The 27554-nt window shown below is 43.9% G+C and overlaps 1 protein-coding gene across 1 annotated transcript in view; it reads right to left on the reverse strand.

The window, feature by feature from the left end:
- The window catches only part of LOC118359253 (plexin-B2-like), a 251134-nt gene extending 223844 nt beyond the window's left edge, over nt 1–27290 (reverse strand). The window contains exon 1 of the mRNA XM_052480557.1: nt 26876–27290. The gene's annotated coding sequence lies outside the window, so the exon portion shown is untranslated. The remainder of the gene's footprint in view (nt 1–26875) is intronic.
- Nucleotides 27291–27554: the final 264 nt, after the last annotated feature.

A 27554-nucleotide genomic window follows, 5' to 3' on the forward strand; every position in this document is an offset into this window, starting at 1 on the left:
ACCAGTAGCTTTCAGCTTTGTAGGCCAACTTTCCTTGTTAGGTTAGCTTATAGCTGAAGCTAATATCAATTTACTACCCTATACTTTGTTTGTGGAAACCATAATGCAAAATTGGCCAATATCAAAGTTGATTGCAACCAAAAATCTGTCTTTCCATTAGCCAAAGCAAACTGAATAAGGCAGCACCCCTCTTGCCTTGTGAATGATGTCATTACTAGTTAAAGACAGAGTGCACATGTTCATAAAATAAGCTACTTCGATACAAATGTTGTTGATTAGTACAATAAAATAAGTCCCAAATGGAAGGGAAACAGATTGTTTGTCATCTGCAGCTTCATGAATTCAGCCAAAACAAGCTCAATAACTCTGCAGGCACACACTCCTAATGAATATGCATTTATCTGTATTGTGAATAGGCCTAGGCTACATCTTGATTTGCCCAGTTTATCATTCAAATAAATGATTACCATTATGTTGTTATGTAGGTACAGAGCAGTAACTGATTGAAAAGAGCAGTAACTGAGATTGGATGAAGTGTCATTGTGACTTTGGTTAATATTATTTTTTGTTGTTGTTGCTGTGGTATCGTTTTGATATCGAATATTGTGATGGTATTGCGTATCATGATACTAAACATGGTATCGATATCAAAGACAAAATTCTAGTATTTTGACTTAACAAGGCATTATTTTGGGGGAATCTGACAGACTGTGATGTCATGTCATGGAGCAAGGTCTGTCCGTTGGTTGGCTAAAAGCAGAAAACAGTTTCCCTGCACCGGGTTAACATAAAAACACTGTTGTACATGGGGGCAACACAGAGATACCATGCCTCTGGGTGAAACAAAACAAACCGTGTGTAAGGGTTAAATTTACAGAACATCACAGATAAAATCTTAACAAGATGAACATCATCAACTTGTGGGACATCTCAGTGAAATACGGATACAGTCCCAGAATTGAATGAGCTCGTAAGATGTAGATGCAGACACTAAAAATCGCTCTCAACCACCTTTACAACTGTGCAGAGGTGAAACCAGAGTGTAGGGCTTTGGAGTCCTGTCCTGTGGTAACAAGATGAGTCAGTGTGGAATAATGAATGTCATCACTACTGTTTCTGAACAAGAGAGGGAGGCTGGGGGGCACACACAGACACACTAGATACACAGCTATGGTGACACCTCCACCAAGATCTGCATTTCAGGAGACAGATCCACGCCCGGGGAGGGCTAGAAGATTCATATCCACACAGACTACAGGGACAAACGAAAGGGAGTGAAAAATAAATCGAGGAGGAATGAAAAAGAGAGAGAAGGAGGAGAAAAAAGGCAGCAGGATAAAAAAAAGAAACAGGGTGATAATGAAGGCTGACAAGAAAGTGACCTTGAGAGAGAGGGCGATAGGGTGAACTGAAGAACAGGAAGTTGTTGGGTGTTCTGGTCTGTACACGCTGTCCATGTGCTCTGGTCCTGGCTGGCTAATTAGTGGGCATAGCTGGGATTCCAGCAGTTTACCACCAGTCCACTGTGGAATGAAGGCCTGCATCCATGCACCACCAGACAAGACAGTCAGACATGCCCCGTGACTCTAAAGTCCACAGAGGAACCCTGGCTGATGTTAACCAAGTCCGTAGCTACTAATCTCACCTTCCGGGACCTGATTCTTAAGGAACCCTAAAGGCTGAACCAACATGACATGCCCCCCCCCTCTCTTGCCTAATCCAACAAAAACAGTCAGACCACATTTCCTCTGGGATACCACCGTTGACACCAATGGCCACAAGGGGATTGGGGTGCTAACTAGAAAACACCAAACTTTTTGCTGCCTGCTCTAAATCTGTCTGTGAGTAGTATACACATGAGAGGCAGCTGATGCCGACCTTGTGATGTTGGTTTTAGCCCGAGGCTCAGTAACTGGACAAATTCCTGTAAGGGCTTGTTATTAATGGGTCTTGGTGTGTAGGCTACGGAACGACCCCGTTACACTGCTCATTATGGAAACACAAGGACATGGATGTAGTCTTGGGTGGTGTCATAAACAAGTATCTTCCACAACCACTGTGCACTTCATTATAAAGTTAGCTTCATCACGTCTCACTAACTGACTGAACCTGCATCTCCTTCACATTCTACTCCACGGCCAGTTGAGTAGTCTCAAGTCTCTTGCACTTCCTCTCTCGCTTTCCATTTCTCTCTCTCCATTAGTTCCTCTCTCTCTCTCCATTAGTTCCTCTCTATCTCTCCATCTCGCTGCCTCTCTCAGGTTGGTGTTTGGTAAAACAATGTTTTTGTACATATTTTTGCTTTACTCATCTCATATGTATATACTGTATTATATTCTACTCTATTTGAGTCTATGCCAATCTGACATTGCTCATCCTAATATTTATATATTCCTTAATTCCATTCTTTTACTTTTAGGTTGTGTGTATTGTTGTGAATTGTTAGATATTACTGCACTGTTGGAGCTAGAAACACAAGCATTTCGCTACAACCGCAATAACATCGGCAAAACATGTGAATGTGACAAATAACATTTGGATTTGATTTAGTGTGACCTTTATCATCTCCAGCTGTTGGCAATGCACTGACCCTTCATGCATCTGTCGCACAACACAAGCCCTACTTGCCTGGCCCACTTACTACTTCATAATTAATCAGCCAGTGATCAAAAATAAGCAGGAGGAGTGCAATATCCAACCGCTTCCACCACATTAACAGGAAGCAGCTGGACTTCATATTAGCTGTATAGCGGAGGTGATAATTACAAAATGGTGTGAGGAAATCGGTCCGTTTTCAGGATTAAGTGTGACATTGCTCACGTGGGTACAAATTAATTGCACCCTCCGGTGCTGCCTGAGCTGAGCTAAGATTAAACTTTAAAATGGAGCAACTCTCATTCAAAAACAAAAAGCTTTAAAAATGATATTACAGGTAGAATGAGTGGCTCTGTAGTTTTTAAATTATGTGTTAACTTTTAAGTGTGCTTCCATGTCCAAATCTCTTTAAGAAAGCCACATATCAATTTGAACTGAAATGATGAGTCAGCTCATCTTTATTAGGCTCAAAGTTGGACACGGCTACATACAGCTATTTAGATGTTGTGCACAAAAGACATGATCAACATGTTCGCACAAACCCCAATGCAAAACTCAAGTGCGGAGTTACATGCAGCTATTTTAGCGGCATATCAAACACAAGCAAGACACAGACAATAATCCGAATTAGAAATGTAATGTTATTTTTGAATCATTGCAAAAAAAAAAAAAGGCGTGTGAAATAATCTGTCTGTAAACAATTGTTGGAAAAATTACTTGTGTCATGCAAAGTAAATGTCCTAACCGACTTGCCAAAACTATAGTTTGTTAACAAGAAAAGTGTGGAGTGGTTGAAAAATGAATTGTAATGACTCCAACCTAAGTGTATGTAAACTTACGACTTCAACTGTAGGGATTAGGTAAACAATAGATAAGTAGAGAGATTTTTTAAAAACAGTACAAAAAAAATAACAGAAGCGAGGCTCTATACAGGTGGTACCGGTACAGAGTCAATGTGCAGGTGCACAGGCTAGTCGGGCTATTTGAGCTAATATGTATGTGTAGGATTAGTTAAAGTGACAATGCATAGTAAAACTGAAAGTAGCAGCAGCGTAACAGAAAGGTTGGCAGGGTGGATGAGTAGGGGGGACATAATGACAATGCATAGTAAAACAGAAAGTAGCAGCAGCGTAACAGAAAGGTTGGCAGGGTGGATGAGTAGGGGGGACATAATGACAATGCATAGTAAAACAGAAAGTAGCAGCAGCGTAACAGAAAGGTTGTCAGGGTGGATGAGTAGGGGGGACAAAATGACAATGCATAGTCTGGGTAGCCATTTGATTAGCTGTTCAGGGGTCTTATGGCTTAGGGGTAAAAGCTGTTGAGAAGCCCTTTGGTCCTAGACTTGGCGCTCAGGTACCACTTGCCATGCGGTAGCAGAGAGAACAGTCTAGGAGTGGGGTGACTGGAATCTTTGACAATATTTAGGACCTTCCTCTGACACTGCTTGGTATAGGTCCTGGATAGCAGGCAGCTTAGCCCCACTGATGTACTGGGCCGTACGCACTACCCTCTGTAGTGCCTTGTGGTCAGAGGCTGAGCAGTTGCCATACCAGGCAGTGATGCAACCAGTCAGGATGCTCTCGATGGTGCAGCTGTAGAACCTTTTGAGGATCTGAGGACCAATTCAAAATCTTTTTAGTGTCCTGAGGGGGAATAGGTTTTGTCGTGCCCTCTTCACGACTGTCTTGGTGTGTTTGGACCATTCTAGTTTGTTGGTGATGTGGACACCAAGGAACTTAAAGCTCTCAACCTGAGAATGTGATGAAAGATATAAGCTGAAATAATTCTCTACTATTATTCTGACATTTCACATTCTTAAAATAGTGGTGATCCTAACTGACCTAATACAGGAATTTTTTACGAGGTTTAAAATGTCAGGAATTGTGTAAACTGAGTTTAAATGTATTTGGCTAAGGTGTATGTAAACTTCCGACTTCATCTGTGGATGAAAACTCTTGGCAAATAGTGTGGTCTACAGCTTATCATGAGATACTCTACTTCAGGCGAGCAAAATCTAGAGACTTCTTTAGATTTCGTGCACCAGCTGTTATTTACAAATATACACAGACCGCCCCTCCTCGTCTTAGCGGAGTGTGCTGTTCTATCTAGTCGTTGCAGAGTATATCCCGCCAGCTGAATGTTATCCATGTCGTCATTCAGCCACGATTCGGTGAAACATAAGCTATTAGTTTTTGATGTCCCGTTGGTAGAATATTCGTGATCGTACCTCTAATTTATTGTCCAATGATTGTACGTTGGCAAGTAATATTTATGGTAAAGGCAGATTTCCCACTCGCTGTCAGTGGATCTTTACAAAGCACCCAGCCCTGTGTCCTCTATACCTGCGTCTCTTTCTCCTGGCAATGACGAGGATAACGGCTGCCATTTCTTCTGGCGCCATCTTCCAATGCAAAGTGTAGTGACTGCGTCCTGCTTGTGCAACTGCAATATCCGTTACAACAGACAGAAGGTTGTAGCCTTCATAATGGTCTTGCATGTTTGTTCAAATCGCTGAAGGAATTTTATTTCAGCTGTTCAGAAATATGAGGCAGAAACATAGGCTACATCACCATGGTTCAGAAAAGGGTGAGTAAAGTGAGAAACATGAAGGGAGGGGGAGTGTAAGCAGCAGCTACGTAGAAAAAATGTGCGTAAAATAACATGTGTAAAATGTGATCCAGATCCTTGGCTTTGAGAAAGAGGCTTCGTGAGGGGCAGGGTGGGGGGGGAAACTCTGTATTCACATCCACGGCCAAATAAATGACTCTCTCTCCATCTCTCCCCCTCTCTCTCCTCACACCAAAATGACTCTGGAATATAAATAATTTACTAATATTCCAAGGGGCTGAAGGTACACCTTTCTCATCTTGGCCTGAGAGAGTTTTCAAATCCCTAATTTTCCATCCAGGGTGTCTAGATGTATGAACTCATGCCAAATCTCTGGGTGGGCAGAATGACATGATGACATTTCCAATCTGTAGGCAAAATTTAAAGCTCATCCAGTCTGTCTGTGTGTCAGCCTGTCAGTTCAGCTAGCTAGGGCATTTGGGAGAGTAAAGAGGGAGAGAGAAGAGAGCAACGCTTGGCCCAGGAGGACTAAATGGTGTCTAACACACTTGCGTAAGGTCCCCAGCTATGCCATGCCACCTCAGGGACTCTGACAGTTTACACCAACAATGTTCCTAATACAGCCTTTTTGATGAGCAATGAGGATCATGTTTTCCTCTAGGCGGACAATCATAATAGTCTTCCCCTTCCTTTCCCTCAGTTCACAACCCACTAGTGATGGGGCAAAACAAAATTGTGAGATATTGCAATATTATTTTGGACGATATTATAGCGATACTTTGACTCCAAGTATCGATTTTGTTTTTACTAGGTAGCGATAGTTGACTGCACCTGTGCCAAAACTCCAGGATTTTCCATCCCATAACTTGTTCTCCGACTTTTGTAGCCCTTTCCTGCAGTGAAATGACCTAGTGGCCTCATGGGTGGAATGTTATAAATATATATATATTTTTTAAACGCTCAAAAATCTGATGTCTCTATGTCAAATGTTTTGTTATATTTCAGTCTTCTGTGATGTACAGTGCATTTGGAAAGTATTCAGACCCCGTGACTTTCACATTGTGTTACAACCTTATTCTAAAATTGATATATATATTTTTTTTCCATCAATCTACACACAATACCTAATAATGACAAAACAAAAACATGTTTTTAGAAATGTTTGCAAATATATAAAACAAATAATGAAATATCACATTTACATAAATATTTAGACCCTTTAGTCAGTACTCTGTTGAAGCACCTTTGGCAGCGATTACGGTCTTGGCTCTTCTTGGGTATGACGCTACAAGCTTGGCACACTTGTATTTGGGGAGTTTCTCCCATTCTTCTCTGCAGATCTCAAGCTCTGTCAGGTTGGTGCACAGCTATTTTCAGGTCTCTCCAGAAATGTTTGATCGGGTTCAAGTCCGGGCTCTGGCTGGGCCACTCAAAGGACATTCAGAGACCTGTCCTAAAGCCACTCCTGCTTTGTCTTGGCTGTGTGCTTAGGGTCGTTGTACAGTCTTCCCAGTCTGAGGTCCTGAACGCTCGAGCAGGTTTTCATCAAGGATCTCTGTACTTTGCTCTGTTCATCTTTCCCTCGATCCTGACTAGTCTCCCAGTCCCTGTTGCTGAAAAACATCCCCACAGCATGATGTTGCCACCACCATGCTTCACCGTAGGGTTGGTGCAAGGTTTCCTCCAGACGTGACGCTTGCCATTCAGGTCCAAGTGTTCAATCTTGGTTTCATCAGACCAAATAATATTGTTTCTCATGGTCTGAGAGTCCTTTAGTCCTTTCTGAGAGTCTTGGTGGTTCCAAACTTCTTCCATTTAAGAATAATGGAGGACCTTCAATGCTGCAGACATTGTTTTGTACCCTTCTCCAGATCTGTGCCTCGACACAATCCTGTCGTTGGAGCTCTATAGACAATTCCTTTGACCTCGTGGCTTGGTTTTTACTCTGACATGCACTGTCAACTGTGGGACCTTATATAGATGGGTGTGTGCCTTTCCAAATCATGTCCAATCAATTGAATTTACCACAGGTGGACTCCAAACATGTTGTACAAACATCTCAAGGATGATCAATGGAAACAGGATGCACCTGAGCTCAATTTCTAGTCTCATAGCAAAGGGTCTGAATACTTATTTACATAAGGTATTTCAGGGTTTTTTGCAAACATTTCTAAAAACATGCTTTTCTTGTCATTATGGGGTATTATGTGTAGATTGATCAAAATTATCAATTTTAGAATAAGGCTGTAATGTAACAAAATGTGGGAAAGGTAAAGGGGTCTGAATACTTTCCAAATGCACTGAATATAAAGTAAAATAATGGGATGCAAACTCAACATTTTATAAAATGTCAACTCTATATCTAACATAGTACACAAATCTTCTTTTTTAAGCCCATAACAATGTGAGTGAGGTGTATACTTTTGTTTCAAAGTAGATTTGTTTAAGACTAATAATTAGCCCACTGATATAGCCCACTGCAGTAAAAATGAACATTTGGCTCTTTAATACAGGCAATGGCTATATTAAAAGGAACTGTCTGTCTCTCTATATCCCCCTCTCTCTGTTTTTTTCTAACCTTTTGTGTTGTGCTTCCTTTCACAGTGCACGTCTTTCTGCCAAGATGTGGAGGGCCTTTCAGCGAATGAAATAGACAGGGGATAAGCGGGACCTTCCAGTCCCCAGTGGTGGTGACAATGTAATGTAATCCAACACCAGGGTCACTTGTTACTACAGCTCATAAACCCACTCGCTGGGCTGAAGAGACTGGAATTCAGAAGCGAATATACATTGATAAAACAATTAAAATACACAGACCGTCCCCAAATTTACCTTACATGATGACTTGTGTTTAATAAAATGCAGTGTATAAATGTCTAGTAGATGGCTATTACCTTACCTATAAGTTATAACAGCCAATCTGTTTATTCTTCAGCTATTAGAAGCAGTAATCATGAGCCTATAAACCAGAGTTACACTGTTAGCACTGAGGCGGTGTGCAATAGTAGCAAGACCACTTTATGCAGCTCACCCTGCACTATCAGCTCCAATGAAAATAGCATGAGTAAGTTTACCTCTGTAAGCTTCCCAGTAAAGCAAAATAAAAATAGCTTGCTTGTAACAGATGACATTCATATTCTGACTATCTCTGAAACGCATTTACATAATACCTTTGATGAGACAGAGGCAGCAATGATTATAACATCTACCGAAAAGACAGAAATGCCAATGGAGGCGGTGTTGCTGTCTATATTCAGAACCTCATTCCTGTAAAGCTTAGAGAAGATCTAATGTTACATACTGTTGAAGTAATATGGCAACAGGTTCATCTGCCTCACCTAAAGCCCATTATAGTGGGAAGCTGTCACGCCTTGGTCTTAGTATTTTGTGTTTTCTTTAATTATTTGTTCAGGCCAGGGTGTGACATGGGGTTATTGTATTGTTCGTATTGGGGTTTGTAGTATTTGGGATCGCGGCTGATTAGGGGTGTTGTATAGGCTTGGCTGCCTGAGGCGGTTCTCAATCAGAGTCAGGTGATTCTCGTTGTCTCTGATTGGGAACCGTATTTAGGTAGCCTGGTTTCGCTTTGTATTTCGTGGGTGATTGTTCCTGTCTCAGTGTAGTGTTCACCAGATAGGCTGTAATTAGGTTTCACGTTCCGTTTTGTTGTTTTGTATTTTGCATCGTTATTTCTTGTTACTTTTTCTATTAAAGTCATGAGTAACCACTACGCTGCATTTCGGTCCGACTCTCATTCTACAAACGAAGAACGACGTTACAGAATCACCCACCACACACGGACCGAGCAGCGTGTTAACAGGCAGCGACAGCTTGAACAGCGAAAGGAGGTCGTAATGGACAGCAATGACATGGAGTATACGACGTGGGAAGAAATAGACAGGTGGGCGGCTGACCCAGAGAGAGTGCAGGAGCCTGCCTGGGATTCGCTGGAGCAATGCGAAGAGGGCTATAGGCGAATGGAGTCAAAAAGAAAGACACGGCGGCGCAGAGCGAAAACCGAAAGTAACCCCCAAATATTTATTGGGGGAGGGCGCAGAGAGAGAGTGGCTGAGTCAGGAGTCAGACCTGAGCCTACTCTCCCTGTTAATTGTGAGGAGCAGCAATATAAGGACTTCTGGTCTTGGGAGATGATATTAGACGGAAAAGGACCCTGGGCGCAGCCGGGAGAATATCGCCGTCCCAAGGAAGAACTAGAGGCGGCTAAAGCGGAGAGGCGCTGGTATGAGGAGGCAGCACGGCGACGCGGTTGGAAGCCCGAAAAGCAGCCCCAAAAAATTATTGGGGGGGGGGCTTAAAGGGAGTATGGCTATGCCAGGTAGGAGACCTGCGCAAACTCCCTGTGCTTACCGGTGGGCTAGAGAGACCGGGCAGGCACCGTGTTATGCTATGGAGCGCACGGTGTTTCCAGTGCGGGTGCATAGCCCGGTGCGGCACATACCAGCCCTTCATATTGGCCGGGCTAGAGTGGGCATCGAGCCAGGTAAGCTTGGGCAGGCTCAGTGCTCAAGAGCTCCAGTGCGCCTGCACGGTCCGGTCTATCCAGAGCCACCTCCACACACCAGTCCTCCGGTAGCAGCTCCCCGCACCAGGCTTCCTGTGCGTGTCCTCGATCCTGTAGCACCAGTTCCAGCACCACGCACCAGGCCTTCTGTGCGCCTCGCCTATTCAGCACAGCCAGAGCCTTCCTTCCCTCCTGCGCTGTCGGAGTCTCCCGCCTGTTCAGCGCTGTCGGAGCCTTTCTCCTCTCCTGCGCTACCGGAGTCTCCTGTCTGTTCAGCGCTATCAGAGCCTTTCTCCTCTCCAGCGCTGCCTGAGTCTCCTGCCTGTTTGGAGCAGCCTGAGCTGTCAGTCTGCATGAAGCAGCCAGAGCTGCTAGTCTGCAAGGAGCTGCTAGTCTGCAAGGAGCTGCCAGTCTGCAAGGTGCTGCCAGTCTGCAAGGTGCTGCCAGTCTGCAAGGTGCTGCCAGCCTGCATGGAGCAGCCAGAGGTGCCAGTCTGCATGAAGCAGCCAGAGCTGCCAGTCTGCAAGGAGCTGCTCGTCTGCAAGGAGCTGCCAGCCTGCATGGAGCAGTCCAGCCTGCAAGGTGCTGCCAGTCTGCAGTCTGTGCTGCCAGTCTGCAAGGTGCTGCCAGCCTGCATGGTCAACCAGTCAGAGCTGCCAGTCTCTTCCAGAGCCAGTCTCTTCCAGATCTGCCAGTCTGCTTCCAGAAGCAGCCAGAGCTGCCAGTCTGCAGAGCTGCCAGTCACTCCAGAGCTGCCAGCCTCCAGATGGACCAGTCTCTTCCAGAGCTGTCAGCCTTGCAGATGGAGCAGCCAGAGCTCTTCCAGATCTGCCAAGGAGCTCTTCCAGTCTGCCAGTCAACCAGTCTCTGCCAGAGCAGCTCCAGATCTGCCAGTCAACCAGTCTCTTCCAGATCTGCCAGTCAACCAGTCTCTTCCAGATCTGTCAACCAGTCTCTTCCAGATCTGCCAGTCAACCAGTCTCTTTCAGATCTGCCAGTCAACCAGTCTCTTCCAGATCTGCCAGTCAACCAGTCTCTTCCAGATCTGCCAGTCACTTCCAGATCTGCCAGTCACTTCCAGATCTGCCAGTCAACCAGTCACTTCCAGATCTGCCAGTCAACCAGTCTCTTCCAGATCTGCCAGTCAACCAGTCTCTTCCAGATCTGCCAGTCAACCAGTCTCTTCCAGTCAACCAGTCTCTGCCAGATCTGTCAACCAGTCTCTTCCAGATCTGCCAGTGCCAGTCTCTTCCAGATCTGCCAGTCAACCAGTCTCTTCCAGATCTGCCAGTCAACCAGTCTCTTCCAGATCTGCCAGTCAACCAGTCTCTTCCAGATCTGTCTCTTCCAGATCTCAGTCAACCAGTCTCTTCCAGATCTGCCAGTCAACCAGTCTCTTCCAGATCTGCCAGTCAACCAGTCTCTTCCAGATCTGCCAGTCAACCAGTCTCTTCCAGATCTGCCAGTCAACCAGAATCTCTTCCAGATCCGCCAGCCAGTCTCTTCCAGGATCAACCAGTCTCTTCCAGATCTGCCAGTCAACCAGTCCTTCCAGAGCTGCCCCTCAACCAGGATCTGCCCTCCGAGCCTACACCTACCTGAGATGCCCCTCAGTCCCGAGATGCCCCTCAGTCACGAGATGCCCCTCAGTCACGAGATGCCCCTCAGTCACGAGATGCCCCTCAGTCACGAGATGCCCCTCAGTCACGAGATGCCCCTCAGTTCTGTGGGGTTCTGGGTGAGGACTATTAGGCCATGGTCGGCGGCGAGGGTGGATTATCCCAGGACGCGAAGGGGAGGAACTCGGACATTAATGGAGTGGGGTCCACGTCCCTTGCCGGAACCGCCACCATGGACAGACGCCCACCCGGACCCTCCCTATGGTTTTGAGGTGCGTCCGGGAGTCCGCACCTTGGGGGTTCTGTCACGCCTTGGTCTTAGTATTTTGTGTTTTCTTTAATTATTTGTTCAGGCCAGGGTGTGACATGGGGTTATTGTATTGTTCGTATTGGGGTTTGTAGTATTTGGGATCGCGGCTGATTAGGGGTGTGTCTAGTATAGGCTTGGCTGCCTGAGGCGGTTCTCAATCAGAGTCAGGTGATTCTGGTTGTCTCTGATTGGGAACCGTATTTAGGTAACCTGGTTTCGCTTTGTATTTCGTGGGTGATTGTTCCTGTCTCAGTGTAGTGTTCACCAGATAGGCTGTATTTAGGTTTCACGTTCCGTTTGTTGTTTGTATTTTGTATCGTTATTTCTTGTGTTACTTTTTCTATTAAAGTCATGAGTAACCACTACGCTGCATTTCGGTCCGACTCTCATTCTACAAACAAAGAACGACGTTACAGAAGCTGCTATAGACCAGAAAGTGCTAACAGTCAGTATCCGGATAACATGTGTGAAATGCTTAATAATGTATGTGATATCAACAGAGAAGTTTATTTTCTGGGTGATTTAAATATTGACTGGCTATCATCAAGCCGCCCACTCAGGAAATATTTTTTAAACTGGAACCAGTGTCTGCAACCTGGATCAGGTTGTCAGTCAACCTACCAGGGTAGTTACAAACAGCACAGGAATTAAAATCATCAACATGTATAGATCACATTTTTACTTATGCTACAGATATTTGCTTGAAAGCAGTATCCAAATCCACAGGATGTAGCGATCACAAATTAATAGCCATATCTAGGAAAACCAAAGTTCCAAAGGCTGGACCTAATATAGTGTAAAAGAGGTCATACAATAAGTTTTGTAGTGATTCATGTCTGTAATGAGGAGCAACCAGACGCTGCACTTGACGCATTTATGAAACTACTTATTTCAGCTACTAATAAGCACCCATTAAATAAGAAAATGACTAAAAACTGTTAAATCCCCTTGGATTGATGAGGAATTGAAAAATTGTACGGTTGAGAGGTATGAGGCAAAAGGTTTGTCAATTAAGTCTGGCCCAAATGATTGGCAAACATACTGCAAATTAAGAAGTCATGTGACTAAACTAAATAAAAAGAAACTACACTATGAAACAAAGAAATTATATGAAGAATGATAGTAAAAAAGCTTTGGGGCACCTTAAATGAAATTTTTGGGAAAAAAAGCCAACTCTGCTCCTTCATTTATTGAATCAGATGGCTCATTCATCACAAAGCCCACCGATATTACAAACTACTTTAATGACTTTTTCCCATTGGCAAAGATAAGCAAACTTAGGGATGACATGCCAGCAACAAATGCTGACACTACACATCCAAGTATCTCGGACCAAATTATGAAAGACAATAATTGTAATTTTGAATTCCGTAAAGTCAATGTGGAAGAGGTGAAATAATTGTTGTCTATCAACAATGACAAGCCACCAGGGTCTGACAATCTAGATAGAAAATTACTGAGGATAATAGCAGACGATATTACCACTCCTATTTGCCACATCTTCAATTTAAGTCTACTGAAGAGAGTATGCCCTCAGGCCGGAGGGAAGCTAAAGTCATGCTGCTACCCAATAATACTAAAGCCCCCTTTACTGGCTCAAATAGCCAACCAATAAGCCTGTTACCAACCCTTAGCAAACATCTGGGGGGAAAACATTGTGTTTGACCAGATACAATGCTATTTCAGAGTAAACAAATTGACAACAGAATTTCAGCATGCTTATAGGGAAGGACAGTCAACAGGCACAGCATTTACACAAATGACTGATGATTGGCTGAGAGAAACTGATGATAAAATGATTGTGGGGGCTGTCTTGTTAAACTTCAGTGCAGATTTTGACATTATTGATCATAGTCTACTGCTGGAAAAACAAGTGTTATGGCTTTGCACCCCCTGCTATAATGTGAATAAAGAGTTGTCTAACAGAACACATAGGGTGTTCTTTAAAACGTGTTTGGGCGAGGGGGCAGTATTTTGACATCCAGATGAAAAGCCTGTTACTCAGGCCCAGAAGCTAGGATATGCATATAATTGGTAGATTTGAATAGAAACGTTTCTAAAACTGTTCAAGTCATGTCTGTGAGTATAACAGAACTGATATGGCAGGTGAAACATCAAGGACAAACTATTCCCCCCCCCAAAAAATGAAATTCAGCTTACCACTATTTTCAATGGCTAGAACTTTAATTATAAGGCCAAGTTTCCAAGCGCGTGGATGAAAGAGTGTTCTTTCTTATTTATCTCCGGTAATGAACATACTATTCTCTGTCCTAAAATGTATTGTTTATTTGCATATTAGGATACCTAAGGTTTGATTATAAACGTTTGACTTGTTTGGAAAACGTTTTGGGATTCATTTTGATGGAGGGAAACTGGATGGATTATTGACTGAAGCGCACCAGCTAAACTGATTTTTTATGGATATAAAGAAGAACATTTTCGAACAAAAGGACCATTTGTGATGTAACTGGGACCTTTTGGAGTGCCAACAGAAGATGATCATCAAAGTTAAGGCATTTTTTATATCGCTATTTCTGACTTTTGTGCCGCACCTACCTGGTTGAAATATGTTTTTCATGTGTTTGTATGAGGGGTGCTGTCCTCAGATAATCGCATGGTTTGCTTTCGCTGTAAAGACTTTTTGAAATCTGACATGGCGGTTGGATTAACAAGTATTTATAGTAATTTAATTTGAATTTGGCGCCCTGCAATTTCACCGGATGTTGTCGAGGTGTCCCGCTAGCGGCACGCCTTTCCCAAACAGACTATCAAATATAATCCAGTTAGAATCAGGAATTCCCCAGGGTAGCTGTTTATGCCCCTTGCTTTTATCCATTTTTAATAACGACATGCTACTGACTGAGTAAAGCCACATTTTTATGTATGCGGATGACTCAACACTACACACGTTAGCTACTATAGTGACTGAAATGACTGCAACACCCAACAAAGAGCTGCAGTTAGTTTCAGAGTGGGTGGAAAGGAATAAGTTAGCCCTAAATATTTATAAAACTAAAAGAATTGTATGTGGAACAAAATACTCACTAAACCCTAAACCTCAGCTAAATCTTGTAATAAATCATGTGGAAATTGAGCAAGTTGAGATGACTAAATTGCTTGGAATAACACTAGATTGTAAACTGTCATGGTCAAAACATATTGATGCAGTAGTAGCTAAGATGGGATAAGTCTGTCTAATAAAGTGATGCTCTGCCATCTTAACAACACTTTCAACAAGGCAGATCCTACAGGCCCTAGTTTTGTCGCACCCTGACTACTGTTCAGTCGTGTGGTCAGGTGCCACAAAAAAGGACTCAGGAAAATTGCAATTGGCTCAGAACAGGGCAGCACGGCTGGCCCTTGGATGTACACAGAGAGTTAATATTAACAATATGCATGTCAATCTCTCCTGGCTGAAAGTGGAGGAGAGATTGACTTCATCACTACTTTTATTTATGAACTCCTGGCACACAGCTCGGACACCCATGCATACCCTACAAGACATGCCACAACAGGTCTCTTCACAGTCCCCAAGTCCAGAACAGACTACGGGAGGCACACAGTACTACATAGAGCCATGACAACATGGAACTCTATTCCACATCAAGTAACTTACGCAAGAAGTAAAATTAGATTCAAAAACAGATTTTTAAAAACACCTTATGGAACAGCGGGTACTGTGAAGCAACACAAACACTGGCACAGACACATGCACACACATTGATTTAGTAATGTAGATATGTGGTAGTGGTGGAGTAAGGGCCTGAGGGCGCACATTGCATTGTGAAATCTGTGAATGTATTGTAATGTTTTAAAATGGTATAAACTGCCTTAATTTTGCTGGACCCCAGGAAGAGTAGCTGCTGCTTTGGCTAATGGGGATCCATAATAAATACAACTCTATTCACTTGTGTTGGGCTATATTGCAAGTAGCCTAGTGTCTAAATGTTCCCCCGAATCTCCCCTTTAGATGGTATGAAAAGGTATTTCATACAATATACAGCCAAAATATTAGGCCTAACTGGCAGCAGTAGGCTACATGATCTGTGTCATTGTGTGTGAGCATGTCTTTCTCTGTTTTCTTCCTACCTTGGTTACATCACAGCAGCTGATCTGTCATTTCTCACAGACACAGCTCTCGGACCAGCAGAACCAGAACTTTTAGCAAATCAAATCGGTTAATTTCACACATTTACTGGGTGGGTCTCACTCTCTTTCCACTTTTTCCATTTCACCTTTATTTAACCAGGTAGGCCAGATGAGAACATGTTCGACACAAACAACAAAACAGAGTTACACATAGGATAAACAAACGTACAGTCAATAACACAATAGAAAAATGTATATATAGTGTGTGCAAATGTAGTAAGATTAGGGAGGTAAGGCAATAAACAGGCCATAGTGGCGAAATAATTACAATTTAGCAATTAAACACTGGAGTGATAGATATGCAGAGGATGAATGTGCAAGTAGAGATACTGGGGTGCAAAGGAGCAAGAACAATATATAGGGATGAGGTAGTTGGATGGGCTATTTACAGATGGGCTGTGTACAGGTGCAATGATCGGTAAGCTGCTCTGAAAGCTGATGCTTAAAGTTAGTGAGGGAGATAAGACTCCAGCTTCAGTGATTTTTGCAATTAGTTCAAGTCATTGGCAGCAGAGAACTGGAAGTAAAGGCAGCCAAAGGAGGAGTTGGCTTGGGGATGACCATTGAAATATACCTGCTGGACCGCGTGCTGCGGGTGGGTGCTGCTATGGTGACCAGTGAGCTGAGATAAGGCGGGGCTTTACCAAGCAAAGACTTATAAAAAGGACCTGTAGCCAGTGGGTTTGGTGACAAATATTAAGTGAAGGCCAGCCAACGAGAGCATACAGGTCGCAGTGGTGGTTAGTATATGAGGCTTTAGTGACAAAACAGATGGCACTGTGATAGACTGCATCCAAATTGCTGAGTAATGTTGGAGGCTATTTTGTAAATGACATCGCAGAAGTTAAGGATCGGTAGGATAGTCAGTTTTATGAGGGTATGTTTGGCAGCATGAGTGAAGGATGTTTTGTTTGCGAAATAGGAAGCCGATTCTAGATTTAATTTTGGATTGGAGATGCTTAAATGTGAGTCTGGAAGGAGAGTTTAGTCAAACCAGACACCTAGGTATTTGTAGTTGTCCACATATTAAGTCAGAACCGTCCAGAGTAGTGATGCTAGACGGGCGGGCGTGGGCAGCGATCGTTTGAAGAGCATGCATTTAGGTTTTACTTGCATTTAAGAGCAGTTGGAGGACACGGAAGGAGTGTTGTATGGCATTGAAGCTTGTTTGGAGGTTAGTTAACACAGTGTCCAAAGAAGGGCCTTAAGTATACAGAATGGTGTCGTCTGCGTAGAGGCGGATCAGAGAGTCACCAGCAGCAAGAGCGACATCATTGATGTATACAGAGAAAAGCCCGAGAATTTAACCCTGTGGTTCCCCCATAGAGACTGCCAGAGGTCCGGACAACAGGCCCTCCGATTTGACACACTGAACTCTGAGAAGTAGTTGGAAAACCAGTCGAGGCAGTCATTTGAGAAACCAAGGCTGTTGAGTCTGCCGACTAGAATGCGGTTAGAGTCAAAAGCCAAGGCCAGGTCGATGAAGACGACTGCACAGTATTGTCTTTTATTGATGGTGGTTATGATATCGCTTAGGACCTTGAGCGTGGCTGAGATGCACCCATGACCAGCTCGAAAACCGTCTCGGAAATTCTTTGATGATGCGCGTTTGTCTTTGAATGTGAATTTGCGCCACCTCAGCTCAAGCCAATCAGAAAACCTGGGTCGGCCCAGCTTGGTCAGATAAATGCCCCATATACTACAGATTATTATGCCAGCAGAGGAACTGTGCAAAAGTCATTTAAAAAAACATGGCCACTCTGCCAGCTGTGTCATTTTTTATCAAATAAATATAATTATTTTTTTACATTTGACCAGCCCACCCCAATAAAAGATGGTCCGGCCCTTCTGGCATTTGCCAGAATAGTCAGACGACCAAGCTACCCATTACCTCTAGTATTGTGCGGTCCCTGACAATTCCCAGTCATACACCCCACCTTATATCATATCAACTATCTCCCTCTTGGCTCTATCCCTATGAAATATTACTACTGCTCACTCCCACGCATAACAATGTATAATCTCTCAACCGAGCAATTAAGTCTCCCTCCCTCATTCCCTCCCAAATAATGTATATATTTCCAGAACATGTGTGCATTACAGAATTACGACACATTCTCTCGTTCTCTCTCTGACTCATATGAAATCCTCTGTGAGAAGAATAGTTCAAGGTAAAGACCTAAAGATGATAGTAGTCAAAGTTGCCGAGAGTGGGTAGTGTTCCGAGAATCAGCATGCGATGAGAAGTGGTGTGGAGTGAGCCATGGGTAGGTTGAGAGCACTGTGGAGAGCATCGGCATAGGATGAAAGCAGTGTGGGTTGAGACAGAGTGTCAAGGTTGTTTGAGGGGTAAAGCGAACCCTGCAGAGTGTGGATGAAGCCATTATGGTGAAGGCCGAGGACTTAAGTGGACCCCTACAGTATTGAGAGTCAATAGTAGTGAGGAGGTAAAGCCTTGGATGGTGTTGGCTGTGTGGGGTTGGGTGGTAGGAACTAGAGAGGGTCTCTGAGCAGCATGGTGGGGTGGGGAGGAAGTTACACTACAGACAGAGGCATGCCCCTACCCCCGCAAGCTAACAGTCACAGCCCAGCTGAGCTGCCAGCTGTTGGAGAGGAAGTGTGAGAATGAATGTGATCTCACCTTGTGGGCCTGTCATTACTACAATGGCTTTGGTATCAGCTGTAACAAAGCTGAAGAGTCAGGGGTGGTGGAGGGGATAGGGATAGAAAGGCAGGGGCTTTGTGGTGTATAGGCATGTACTGTATAGCTGTGTTACAACCACTAAACCAAATGATCTGCTCTAAATATAGTAAATAACATGAAAATAGTTCAGTGAACTGTCTTTCTTTGTGCACGCAGTCTGCTTTTTCGTGTTTTTGGATTATCACTGATTTTGCAAGAGACATAAGAGCTTCACCATGAAGCATAGGCAGCAACATAACAGAGCCAGAAGGGGAGAGGTTAGGAGGCCAGCGTTTGGGACGGTGCCCAGTAAGGCCAAGGGCATTAGGACAAGGGGTGGCTGCAGCAAATGCTAAGAGATGAGATCACAGAAGCAACTCAGCATGCCGCCTCATCACAGGATAATCCACCCAACATAAAAAGACGATCTCCAATCTGAAGGAAATCGCTATTCTCCTGAGCCTGAATTAATGCAAAATTGACACCCCCATACCCTATTTCTCACCCCCACCACAGTATAAAAAGGTGTAGGCCTAGTTCTGACAGACAAATAAGAACAAGCCAGGCTAACATCAGCCACCTAGCCATATATTGTACACATGTAATAGCAATGTATTTGAGGTTTAAAATTCTGCGCCCATTTTGAAAAGGATATATGGAACATTTGGGGTCATCATCATGAGATGCTCTAGCAGTACAGCGACTGGGTTTGGGCTGCATTGGGGTAGGGTGGGGTGGTGGTGACGGGCTTTACATAGCTAACCAGGATTAAGACTGTACTTTATAGAAAGTTTATACATTTTGTAATGTTGGATTTCACAAAACCAAAATAAGTACAGTGAAATGGACGTCACAAAAAAATCTATGTACAAAGCTAACACCAACCATGACTACAGTGGTACAATATTTCAAGATTTATGACGCTGTTTAGGCATGTTATGTCTGCTATTCCCTGGGTTTATTTTATAACTTGCGTTAGATACATAGTATGAGCTTCGATTTGACTGACGAGAATTACAAAACCCTCAAAACCCTATGAGAAATGTGGCACCTTCAAAATGAGAAGAGCATATGTAATGAACAAGTGTGGTATGTTTGTCCTTTTCACGCTTGTGGGGAGCAGGAAAAATAATTTATCCCTGACCGGTCGCTCTCCTCCCCTCCACACAGATAATGTGTCTATTTATTCAGGGAGGATGAGATAATCCCTGAATGAGACAGACAGACAGACAGACAGACAGACAGACAGACAGACAGACAGACAGACAGACAGACAGACAGACAGACAGACAGACAGACAGACCTGGTTTTAGGTTGCCTCACTGTGTGTGTTCCTTTGAGCAGATGGCACTTATTGGAAACCCAGACTTGCTGTGTCAGGAGTTCGGGCCGAGTGACACCGCCCCCCACAAAAAAAAACTACCAACCAACACTGCCCACCCCACCAGACCATCCTTCCTGATTCCCCTCGAGCGGAGTACCCCCGACCCGGACTAATCAATTTCCACCACGAAAACGTTTGTTAATGTCATTTAATGGGGATAATCCCCAGGAGATGAAGCATCCCATGTACAGTAGGTCGGTATGTGAGGGGTGGGTGGCTCGGAGAAATGGACGACGGACTCCGGAATCAAAGGACGATTTAGACAGACAACAAGGCTATACAGTGAGAGAGCAGAGCAGAGGGCCAGGACCAGAGAGACATAGACTCAGAGCCCTACTCAGGAGATTCGAGGAGGACATGAATGGGACGACTATCTACATGTTCTCCACAGGAAAGTTAAAAACAAACAGTACCAATCAAAATACATAATCACATGCCGACTCGGAGGCAGGGGAGTGTTTCACATGGTCAGGCTCAGTGAGATTGCCTGTATGAGACTGTGTGAGAGATGTTTCTTGTGGAGTCGTGATGACTGATCAGCTACTCTACAGTTTACAGGCTGCCAGGACCATTATTCTGTCTTCACGTGTTACTGTGAGGAAGAGACAGGCAGAGAACAGCCTAGTCAAATTAGACATGTCTCCACAACCAACGTAGTTAATCAAAGCATGGTTTACTACAAATGAAATACTAATGAAGCCTGTGAAGGTAAATGCATTCATGAAGTGGTCATCATAAGGATCTAGGCAAATGCCTCCTTAGTGAACTGTATAACTTCATAGTGCATGGATCACTTTGTGCAAATGAATGAGATACCTTTTTCCACATTTAGTTACGTTACAGCCCCATTCTAAAATGGATGATCTTTTTTGGGGTCATTAATCTAGACACAATACCCCATAGTGAAAGAGAAAAAAGGTTTATAGCATTTTTTGCTAATGATTAAAAATGAAAAACAGATACCTTATTTAGATAAGTATTCAGACCCTTTGCTATGAGACTCGAAATTGAGCTTAGGGTATCATTTTTCCATTGATCATTCTTGAGATGTTTCTACAACTTGGAGGCCACCTGTGGTAAATTCAATTGATTGGACATGATTTAGAAAGGCATACACCTGTCTATATAAGGTCCAACAATTGACAGTGCATGTCAGAGCAAAAACCAAGCCATGAGGTCAATGGAATTGTCCGTAGAGACCCAAGACAGACAGGATTGTGTCGAGGCACAGATCTGGGGAAGGGTACCAAAAAATGTCTGCAGCATTGAAGGTCCCCAAGAACACATTGGCCTCCATCATTCCTAAATGGAAGAAGGCCGCCCGGCCAAACTAAGCAATCGGGGGAGAAGGGACTTTGTCAGAGAGGTGACCAAGAACCCAATGGTCACTCTGACAGAGCTCCTGTGCTCCTCTATGGAGATGGGAAAACATTCCAGAAGGACAACCAACTCTGCAATACTCCACCAATCAGGCCTTTATGGTAGAGTGGCCAGATGGAAGCCACTCCTCAGTAAAAGGCACACGACAGCCAGCATAGAGTTCGCCAAAAGGCACCTAGGATTGAACTCTCTGGCTTGAATGCCAAGTCGCACATCTGGAGGAAACCTGAATGGAGAAAGGTGAACGGTACAAAGTACAGAGAGATCCTTGATAAAAACCTGTTCTCAGGAACTCAGACTGGGATGACGGTTCACCTTCCAACAGGACAATGACCCACAGCCAAGACAATGCAGGAGTGGCTTTGGGACAAGTCTCTGAATGTCCTTGGGTGGCCCAGTTTGGACAAACCTACTCATTCAAAGTTCTTAATTTTTACAAATGTTCTACATTGTAGAATAACAGAAGTAATCAAAACTATGAAATAACACATATGGAATCATGCAGTAACCAACAAAAGTGTTTAACAATCAGTCAACAGTCACCTTGGATGCATTTCAATTAACAGGTGTGCCTTGTTAAAAGTTGATTTGTGGGGGCCTCCCGGGTGGTGCAGTGGTTAAGGGCGCTCTACTGCAGCGCCAGCTGTGCCATCAGAGACTCTGGGTTCGCGCTCAGGCTCTGTCGTGACCGGCCGCGTCCGGGAGGTCCGTGGGGCGATGCACAATTGGCCTAGCGTCGTCCGGGTTAGGGAGGGCTTGGCCGGTAGGGATGTCATTGTCTCATCGCGCACCAGCGACTCCTGTGGCGGGCCGGTCGAAGTGCGCACTAACCAAGGTTGCCAGGTGCACAGTGTTTCCTCTGACACATTGGTGCGGCTGGCTTCCGGGTTGGATGCGCGCTGTGTTAAGAAGCAGTGCAGCTTGGTTGGGTTGTGTATCGGAGGACGCATGACTTTCAACCTTCGTTTCTCCTGAGCCCGTACGGGAGTTGTAGCGATGAGACAAGATAGTAGATACTAACAATTGGATACCACGAAATTGGGGAGAAAAAGGGGTAAAACATTTTTTTTAAATAAAAGTTAATTTCTTGAATTTCTTTCCTTCTAAATGTGTTTGAGTCAATCAGTTGTGACAAGGTTGGGGTGGTATAGCCATATTTGGTAAAAGACCAAGTCCATATTATGGCAAGAACAGCTCAAATAAGCAAAGAGAAACGACAGTCCATCATTACTTTAAGACAGTGCGCCACCCGGGTGGCCCCCACAAAGGTCAGTCAAAATGGAAAATATCAAGAACTTTGAAAGTTTCTTTAAGTGCAGTCGCAAAAACCGTCAAGCACTATGATGAAACTGGCTCTCGTGAGGCCCGTCACAGGAAGGAATGACCCAGAGTTACCTCTGCTACAGAGGATAAGTTCATAAGAGTTACCAGCTTAAGAAATTGTAGCCCAAATTAAAGCTTCTGAGTTCAAGTAAAAGACACATCTCAACATCAACTGTTCAGAGGAGAAAGAAACCACTACGAAAGGACACTATTAATAAGAAGAGACTTGCTTGGGCCAAGAAACACGAGCAATGGGCATAAACAGGTGGAAATCTGTCCTTTGGTCTGATGAGTCCAAATTTGAGTTTTTTGGTTCCAACCGCTGTATCTTTGTGAGACAAACGGATTATCTCCGTATGTGTGGTTCCCATCGTGAAGCATGGAGGTAGAGGTGTGATTGTGTGGGGGTGCTTTGCTGATGACACTGTTGGTCATTTACTTAGAATTCAAGAATTCACACTTCAGCAGCATGACAACCACAGCATTTTGCAGTGATATGCCATCCCATCTGGTTTGCACTTAGTGGGACTATCTTTTGTTTTTCAACAGGACAATGACCCAACACACCTCCAGGCTGTGTAAGGCTATTTGACCAAGAAGGAGAGATGTAGTGCTGAATCAGATGACCTGGCCTGCACAATCACCCGACATCACCCCAATTGAGATTGTTTGGGATGAGTTGGACCACAGAGTGAAGGAAAAGCAGCCAACAAGTGCTCATCATATGTGGGAACTCCTTCACAAGTCTACTGGAAAAGCATTCCAGGTGAAGCTTGTTGAGAGATTGCCAAGCATGTGCAAAGCCGTCATCGAGGCAAAGGGTGGCTACTTTGAAGAATCTCAAATATAAAATATACACTGCTCAAAAAAATAAAGGGAACACTAAAATAACACATCCTAGATCTGAATGAATGAAATATTCTTATTAAATACTTTTTTCTTTACATAGTTGAATCTGCTGACAACAAAATCACACAAAAATGATCAATGGAAATCAAATGTATCAACCCATGGAGGTCTGGATTTGGAGTCACACTCAAAATTAAAGTGGAAAACCACACTACAGGCTGAACCAACTTTGATGTAATGTCCTTAAAACAAGTCAAAATGAGGCTCAGTAGTGTGTGTGGCCACCATGTGCCGGTATGACCTCCCTACAACGCCTGGGCATGCTCCTGATGAGGTGGCAGATGGTCTCCTGAGGGATCTCCTCCCAGACCTGGACTAAAGCATCCGCCAATTCCTGGACAGTCTGTGGTGCAACGTGGCGTTGGTGGATGGAGCGAGACATGATGTCCCAGATGTGCTCAATTGGATTCAGGTCTGGGGAACGGGCGGGCCAGTCCATAGCATCAATGCCTTCCTCTTGCAGGAACTGCTGACACACTCCAGCCACATGAGGTCTAGCATTGTCTTGCATTAGGAGGAACCCAGGGCCAACCGCACCAGCATATGGTCTCACAAGGGGTCTGAGGATCTCATCTCGGTACCTAATGGCAGTCAGGCTACCTCAGGCGAGCACATGGAGAGCTGTGCAGCCCCCCCCAAAGAAATTGCACCCCACACCATGAATGAACCACTGCCAAACCAGTCATGCTGGAGGATGTTGCAGGCAGCAGAACGTTCTCCACGGCGTCTCCAGACTGTCACATGTGCTCAGTGTGAACCTGCTTTCATCTGTGAAGAGCACAGGGCGCCAGTGGCGAATTTGCCAATCTTGGTGTTCTCTGGCAAATGCCAAACGTCCTGCACGGTGTTGGGCTGTAAGCACAACCCCCACCTGTGGACGTCGGGCCCTCATACCACCCCCATGGAGTCTGTTTCTGACCGTTTGAGCAGACACATGCACATTTGTGGCCTGCTGGAGGTCATTTTGCAGGGCTCTGGCAGTGCTCCTCCTGCTCCTCCTTGCACAAAGGCGGAGGTAGCGGTCCTGCTGCTGGGTTGTTGCCCTCCTACGGCCTCCTCCACGTCTCCTGATGTACTGGCCTGTCTCCTGGTAGCGCCTCCATGCTCTGGATACTACGCTGACAGACACAGCAAACCTTCTTGCCACAGCTCGCATTGATGTGCCATCCTGGATGAGCTGCACTACCTCAGCCACTTGTGTGGGTTGTAGACTCAGTCTCATGCTAACACTAGAGTGAAAGCACCGCAAGCATTCAAAAGTGACCAAAACATCAGCCAGGAAGCATAGGAACTGAGAAGTGGTCTGTCGTCACCACCTGCAGAACCACTGTTTTATTGGGGGGTGTCTTGCTAATTGCCTATAATTTCCACCCGTTGTCTATTCCATTTGCACAACAGTATGTGAAATTTATTGTCAATCAGTGTTGCTTCCTAAGTGGACAGTTTGATTTCACAGAAGTGTGATTGACTTGGCATTACATTGTGTCTATTTTTTTGAGCAGTGCATTTTGATTTGTTGAAAACTTTTTGGTTACTACATGATTCCATGTGTGTTATTTCATAGTTTTGGTGTCTTCACTATTATACTGCAATGTATAAAATAGTACAAATAAATAAAAACCCTTGAATGAGTAGGTGTGTCCAATATTTTGACTGGTATTCCATGTAAAATGTGATATCATTTGTTTTTAAAGATTTATACATTTGCAAAAATTTCTAAAATTCAGTTTTTGTTTAGTCATTATGTGTTATTGTGAGTAAATTGATGAGGGGAAAAATATTAAACCCATTTGAGGATAAGGCTGTAATGTAACAAAATTTGGAAAAAGTCAAGGGGTCTGAATATTTTCAGAATTCACTGTAGACTAGCTCTCGAACACCCTTCTCCATTAGCTTCCGCCGCGTGTGAACTACAAAACTGTGTTTTAACGTTTAGAAACGTCAATCCCTGTTTGCCAAAACGGTTTTTGAAACATGCAGATATGCCCCATATATTTCACATCAGTGAGAAATAATCTTCCAAATAAAAAATACACACTTACTGTAGCAGATTTGCACGGATCCATATGCTCTGTGTGCCTCCAGTTGACGAACTACACTTCCTCCCCAGTTAAACTTACACACAGGTTTTAAGAAAGTTCTGATTAATTAGCACAGGTGGCCACCTCTGTCTTTTGTAAACAAGTACTGTAACATGGATATATGGCCGTGTGGGAACACCCTAAACCCATAAAGTTGTGTAGTAATTTAACCTTTTTTTTTTAAGTATTTCTCGCTGATATGAATGATACCTTCCTTATATGTTGACCAAACTGACTCCGCGCATGCGTCCGCGTACGTGTCTATCCCCACCAGATGCGTTCATGACTCGCAGGTTAAAATACCAAAACCAACTGTGAACCAACTATATTAATTTGGGGACAGGTCGAAACACACATGAAACATTTATGGAAATGTAGCTAGATTACTGTTGCAACCTAATTTGTCCTAGGAGATAAACACTGGGTTATTATTTTACCTGAAATGCACATGGTCCCTTTTTGGCTGGATAATTTTAGAATTTTGTCCCATTTTGAGTCACACGAAATTGAGTGTTCTCTACTCAGACAATTAATCCACAGATAAAAAGGGGAAACCTAGTTAGTTTTTTAGCGCCTGGCTACGCAGACGCACCTTGACGTGCGGAGCAGTGTGGGTGAAATCATTGAATAACATGTATTTGTACAATAATTTTGCAACGCTCTCGCACGCAACACTTGCGGTTTGGACTGCATGTTACGTTTTCAAAACCGCACCTACCACTAGCGATGCGATTTAAGGTTCCTTACGAGAGTCGGGGCTCTTAACCAAACTCCCAAAGCCGATACTATTGTCAATAGGCGCTAAATGTAGTTAGCTATGAATGGGTTAAATGTAGACTAGACTGTATCTACTCATACAAGTGCATAATGCTATGGGCGGTTTAGCAACTAATACTGAGTGACTACAGAAATCCATTTCGTGTTTAAACTGCTCAAACAAAACTCAAGTTCACCATTCATAAAGCATTATTTCCATACAGTTGCATCACTTCATAATGCTGGAGGAAAAACGTTTAATCTGACAAAGATAATACTTCCAATCAATATGTAACCTACATTTATATGTGAATTCAGGGGACACGTTTTCTTAGGTTTCAAGACAAATGTGCAAAACATGCGTCTCATCGTGTCATGTCTGTTGTACAGAGCGGCGCTATTATCGGAAGTAATACATGTACTACTATCATCGCAATTGTAAATTCAGCAGATGTTTACGCAGGCAAATGAGTATACAGCCAGCTATATTCTAACTGACCCGAAGATGTATTTGAATTCGCTTCTAAAATGTATAGAATATAAAAGACGGACTGGGTCCGTTGCTGTAGCGGGAGAACACCCGTCAAACTCACCTTGGAAGAACAGTATAGTTGCACAAACACAAGCCGTTGGGTTTCAAAGTCCCCCTAAAATTAAAAAATAACCCCCAAGCAAAATGCATGTAAAGTTCACATTTTACTCTTCCTGAATTCGCGCGGAAAGGGTTACAGAAAGGCACGGTTCCTTAGAAAATACAGTGGGGCACGCACTGGTTGACAATTCCTACGGAAAGACGACACTCAACAAGAGTCCAGAAAATAACAGGGACTTTCTCCACGCCCAGGTACAGGATCACATGATGATTCCAGGTGTTTATTCTCGAACTCTGGCTAAATTGGCAATACACCTGTAAGATCCGCTCACATCCGCCTTGAGTGACATTGCATTTGAGAACCATGACATTATAGTGGGGAATGCGTGGAGAGGAAGAACGCAACATCGACCGGGACGAGAGAGGAATTATTCTCCTCCCCCTTCCAAAACGCAAAAGACTGTATTGTTCACTGACTGCCAGGCAATGGTTACAAAATATCAAGAAAAGCGAAGGAGCAAGTAGTATAATATGGTATTCGGTCGCCACCGGATTCAACTCATTGTAATGAAGGGAAGGCATTGAAATAGCTCATGCAAGCGAGTTAACATTCAGTTAAAAATAATATTGGAACATATACCGGATAGGTGCAGTGAAATGTGTTGTTTTACAAGGTCAGC

Source organism: Oncorhynchus keta, chromosome 26, assembly GCF_023373465.1.
Source record: "Oncorhynchus keta strain PuntledgeMale-10-30-2019 chromosome 26, Oket_V2, whole genome shotgun sequence".
Lineage (NCBI taxonomy): Eukaryota > Metazoa > Chordata > Actinopteri > Salmoniformes > Salmonidae > Oncorhynchus > Oncorhynchus keta.